Below are 6,000 nucleotides of genomic sequence, written 5' to 3'. Positions count from 1 at the left end.
TGTTCTTCAAATATATAAACTATTATCCACTTCAGTGAAGAAATTGCTCCCATTTTTGACTGAGCAAGAGAAGCTTTAACATATATATTCATTGTTTCACTTTTGTCTTACTTATTAATTGAAAAGAAAGATTCAACCAACTTTAATGCCAGCACATCTACATTTGGTAAATATCAGTGAAAGCATTTTATAAGAAACATCTGTCTATATGTATTCTTTATTACCATAAAGAATATTGTATATCATGTGTAAATTATGTGCCTTGTATTGGTAAAATTTATAATAAACATAAATGTATAGATATACATACATCAGTTCAGTTCAGTTCGGTTGCTCAGTCGTGTCCGACTTCTTAGCAACACCATGGATTGCAGCACGCCAGGCTTCCCTGTCCATCACCAACTCCCAGAGCTTACTCAAACTCATGTCCATTGAGTTGGTGATGCCATCCAACCACCTCATCCTCTGTTGTCTCCTTCTCCTCCCGCCTTCAGTCTTTCCCAGCATCAGGGTCTTTTTCAATGAGTCAGTTCAATGAGTTCAGTGAGTCAGCTGGTCAAAGTATTGGAGTTTCAGCTTCAGCATGAGTCCTTCCAATGAATATTCAGGACTGATTTCCCTTAGGATGGACTGATTGGATCTCCTTGCAGTCAAAGGGACTCTCAGGAGTCTTCTCGAACACCACAGTTCAAAAGCATCAATTCTTCGGCGCTCAGCTTTCTTTATAGTCCAACTCTCACATCCATACATGATTACTGAAAACACCATAGCTTTGACTAGATGGACCTTTGTTGGCAAAATAATGCCTCTGCTTTTTAATATGCTGTCTAAGTTGGTCATAGCTTTTCTTTCAAGGAGTAAGCATCTTTTAATTTCATGGCTGCAGTCACCATCTGCAGTGATTTTGAAGCCCCCCAAAATAAAGTCTGACACTGTTTCCATTGTTTTCTCATCTGTTTGCCATGAAGTGATGGGACCAGATGCCATGAAGTTAGTTTTCTGAAAGTTGAGCTTTACGCCAACTTTTTCACTCTCCTCTTTCACTTTCATCAAGAGGCTCTTTAGTTCTTCTTCACTTTCTGCCATAAGTGGTGTCATCTGCATATCTGAGGTTATTGATATTTCTCCTGGCAATCTTGATTCCAGCTTGTGCTTCATCCAGCCCAGCATTTCACATGATGTACTCTGCATAGAAGTTAAATAAGCAGGGTGACAATATACAGCCTTGACGTACTCCTTTTTCTATTTAGAACCAGTCTGTTGTTCCATGTCCAGTTCTAACTGGTTGCTTCTTGACCTGCATACAGATTTCTTAGGAGGCAGGTCAGGTGGTCTGGTATTCCCATCTCTTGAAGAATTTTCCACAGTTTGTTGTGATCCACACAGTCAAAGGCTTTGGCATAGTCAATATAGCAGAAGTAGATGTTTTTCTGAAACTTTCTTGCATTTTCAGTGATCCAATGGATGTTGGCAATTTGATCTCTGATTTCTCTGCCTTTTCTAAATCCAGCTTGAAAAACTGGAAGTTCACCATTCATCTAGTGTTGAAGACTGACTTGGAGAATTTTGAGCATTACTTTACTAGCGTGTGAGATGAGTGAATTGTGTGGTAGTTTGAGCATTCTTTGGCATTACCTTCCCTTGGGATTGGAATGAAAGCTGACCCTTTCCAGTCCTGTGGCCACTGCTGAGTTACCCAAATTTGCTGGCATATTGAGTGCAGCATTTTCACAGCATCATCTTTTAGGATTTGAAATAGCTCAACTGGAATTCCATCACCTCCACTAGCTTTGTTTGTAGTGATGATTCCTAAGGCTCACTTGACTTTGCATTCCAGGATGTCTGACTCTAGGTGAGTGATCACATCATCGTGGTTATCTGGGTCATAAAGATCTTTTTGGTACAGTTCTTCTGTGTATTCTTGCCACCTCTTCTTAATGTCTTCTGCTTCTGTTAGGTCCATACCATTTCTGTCTTTAGTGCCCATCTTTGCATGAAATGTTCCCTTGGTATCTCTCATTTTCTTGAAGAGGTCTCTAGTCCTTCCCATTCTATTTTTTTCCTCTATTTCTTTGCACTGATCACTGAGGAAGGCTTTCTTATCTCTCCTTGCCATTCTTTGGAACTCTGCATTCAAATGGGTATATCTTTCCTTTTTTCCTTTGCCTTTTGCTTCATACGTACATACATACAAATGTATTTGTGTTATGAGAGCTAATTGCTGAACACTTACTAGCACATAATGGCTATATATGGAGGATATGAATGGAATCAGATGATTGGATTCCATGGATGGAACCACTCTTTTGAAAAGCATGGCAGAGAAAAGGTGTTCTCTTGTTACTAGGTTATAGGTACCCAGAAGACATTTGCAGGTTTGGGGACTTTTATGCTTTTGTTCTTTTTGTGTCTTTACTTCAAAAGATTTATAGCCCTAAAGAGATGAGCCAGTAGAGAAGGAGAGATTGATGGTGCAGAAGAAGGTAAAAGTAAATGTTGGAAGAATGTGGCAAAGAAATGGTAGGAAATAAGATGCAGACTACTGGGGGAAAATTAGCCTTGAGCACACGGTGGATGCCTATTCCTGTAAGGATGAGGAATGATCATGCAAGATGTGGTAAATTCAAGTACAAGGACCTTAAAATCTTTTACATCAATGAATTGTAATATAAGAAGTAGGCAGGAAGAAACTCAGAAAGGTATCTGTTAATTTATGAATAAATTATGGAATAAGAGGTTAATACTGTGATTGACCAGGGCAAGTTTTTATACTGATTTAATCTCTGAAATATTGTGTTGTATTTTTAGTCTGTTTTTCCAGGTGGAAATATTTGAATAAAATTGAGAGACCATTTAAAGGGACTTGATGTATTTAAATGCCAAGTAGTATTTGTTTTACTGAGCTCTGCAGCGTAGTGCTACATTTCCGTGGACACGGGTTGAATTTCTACAAGACGATCAGATATGGGGAATAATTTGAGGTTGACAAAACTGCATTCATTGCATGCATGGATAGTTTGAACACAAGGTAAAATGTTATCCAGACTGCTGAAGAAAACAAGATTTATTTTGGAACATGACTTTTTTCAGCGTTATAATTTATGACTTTTTCACTTGGATTCTTGCTTTTAACACACTCATATTTATATATATGCTTCAATCAAAGAAATGAATAACATTTTGCTTATGCTGTCTCAGTTCTATTAGTTTTCCACCATTAAAATCTACAGCCCTTATTTTTTTCAATTGAATTACAACAATATAAAGAATTTATATTTTCATAGTACTCTAATATCTCGTCTTTTCATATCTGTTTTCTTAAAATACATTAAATAATTATGCTGAATACTCAGAAGTACTGATACGAGCTGATTACGTCGAATATGGGTATTAGTATTGAATATTGCATGCCTTTGGCTCTCAGTTGCCATTATAGCTGTCATTTTTGAGTCTTAACAGCTGTAGTTACCTCCTTTGTAGTTTAATAGCACATCATCCATCTGGTTGAGGATTACAAGGCCTCAGCCTTGACTCTTTGGAAGAATAATGCCTCACTCTGTGTTAGTGTTGTTAGAGTTAGAATACTGTTGTAGTCCTCCTCACACAGCTGGTCCTGTGTTCGTTAACTGAGTCATGGTTGCAAGATGCTACTGCTGGTCTAAATGTTATGTTAATGTTCAAGGTAGAAAAAAGGATGGGGGACAGGGAAGGAATAGCACCAGGCAACACGTGTGTCCTATTTAATCATGAAAGAAAAAGCTTTAGAGACAATTCCTCAGAGTTCTGTTTAGACCTTATTGGCCACCCCTAGGTACAGGGGAGTCTGGAAAGTGACTTTGGCTTTTTGGCATCTGTAGTGGGAGACTGAGGAGAAGGTGGTAGGTAGAGAATGGTCTTGGTTGGCTTATTAGCAGTGTTTGCCAAAGGGAGATATCTCAAGCTTTGCATTTCTGCAGCTTATCTATTTAAGGCTGTCTCACCTGGAAAGCTTCCTTGGTGGCTCAGAGGGTAAAGTGTCTGCGGGAGACCTGAGTTCGATCCCTGGGTCAGGAAGATCCCCTGGAGAAGGAAATGGCAACCCACTCCAGTATTCTTGCCTGGAGAATCCCATGGAGTCCACGGGGTTGCAAAGAGTAGGACACGACTGAGCGACTTCACTTTCTTTCACTTTCACCTGGAAAGCACCCCTTTTTTGGTCTCTTTCCCTGCAGGCCTGGAAGAACTTTTGTTGGCCTTCATCTTGAGTCTACTTTTAGCTGGAATGTAGGTTATGAGATAGTCATTCTGAAAGAGAGGATCCATCTTTCAATGTCAGTCTGGAGAGGGCAGTCCAGGAAATAGGATACAACCCTGAAATTGAAAGGGTACCAATGTTAAGCGTATTTCAGTACCAAGCATGGCTGCTGGGAAGGCTGCTGTGAAAAAAAGACCAGCAAGGAAGAAAATAATCTGAGAATCTGCCTGATAATACTTTTGGCATCTGAATGATTTAAACAAGTATAGCTGCATACGTTGCTGGGTTATTTTCTGGTCGGTGTGGGACTGTACATCAAGACTTCTTGTTTGAAGTGTTAGTTTCTCTCATTGCAGCTAAAAATATTAGAAAAGAATGAAGTTTAAGTAAACTGTCTATCTGTGGACTACTTGGGAGCACTGAGAATGGTTCTGTAGTGAATATACTTCTAAAACCCCTGTCTAGATCAATCCTGAACTATTCACCCCTGCAAAAATAAAATATTTCTGACCCTCAAGCTGTAGAATAATTCTTTATTTTGGATTTGTGAGAAAAATTTTTAAATGACAAAAGTTTTCAGTGCACATAAATGAAAAGCCAAATATTAAATTATTTGCAAAGATGAATTCCACTATGAGGATATCATGAGACATATATATTTTTCTGAGATCTTATTGTCTTCCAGTATTGGGCTAAGTGATTCGTGTGTTATTTTATATCCTTGAAGTACGTTGTTACTATTATTTTCTCCTTTTGAAGAATCTGATGCTCATAGAGGTTAGGTTACTTGCCCCAGGTTTCAATGCCAGTAATTAACAGCAGCTGTGATTCAAAACCAGGCAGTTTGCCATACCTGCCAGGTGTGAATCTGTGATCTTAATAATAATAACAATTAGGCACTATGCCAAAGATTTTATAGTCATTTCTCCTATTATTCATTAAAATCCTAGACGTTAGTACTAGTATCATCATCCCTGTTTTACAGATGAGAACATTGAGAGATTCAGTAGCTGTCTTAATTTTTCACAGCTTCCAAGGCATGGTTTCCAACCCAGGCCGTCTGACCTGACTCCATGTGAACCCTAAATTCTTCACCACACTGCTTGTATGAAGTTAGTCATGTATTTGATTTGTATCTGTGTAGTTTTCTATAAAATGCAATTTTTATTTCTAAAAAGAAAATTTCATCTACATTATAAAATTCCAGAAAACCCTTCTGGTATTTCTCAGTGGCTTCATGTGGAGAGACAACTTTCTTCTGCCAGATCAAGTTTGGTAGCTGTTTTAGCTATTTTTCTGGTGTATGTTAATAAAAATTTGATATAGATTATTATGTCTTGCACATGTGACCAGAGCTCAGATTAATTCATTTTTAGGTGACTGAGTAAATTTTTTAAACTCAAAATTAGCTCAATTTATATTAGGAAGATTCCAGGGTGAGAAAATTGGACATGAAAATTTAGCAACAATGAAAAATTATACCTGATAGGAAAAGTTACATTTTATGTTACTTGCTGATATTTTATGATAAGGGAAAATTGATCATTTTTATTCTTCAATCATCATTTTGCTTAAAGGATTTAATAGAAAGTAATATGTATTTCCTCATATAGTAGAGTGTGATTGGAAAGAAAATGTGATGGCTACTCAGTCTTAAAAAAAATCATCTACTTCATTACAGAAACATTCATATTAAATTATAGTTCATTCTAGACCAGCAGTGCTTTGATTTTGATTCAAATGTGTGTAAAATAAAATATAATAAA

This window comes from Bos indicus x Bos taurus, chromosome 4 (genome assembly GCF_003369695.1).
Source record: "Bos indicus x Bos taurus breed Angus x Brahman F1 hybrid chromosome 4, Bos_hybrid_MaternalHap_v2.0, whole genome shotgun sequence".
In the NCBI taxonomy this organism is placed as follows: domain Eukaryota; kingdom Metazoa; phylum Chordata; class Mammalia; order Artiodactyla; family Bovidae; genus Bos; species Bos indicus x Bos taurus.
This window is presented reverse-complemented; position numbering follows the sequence as displayed.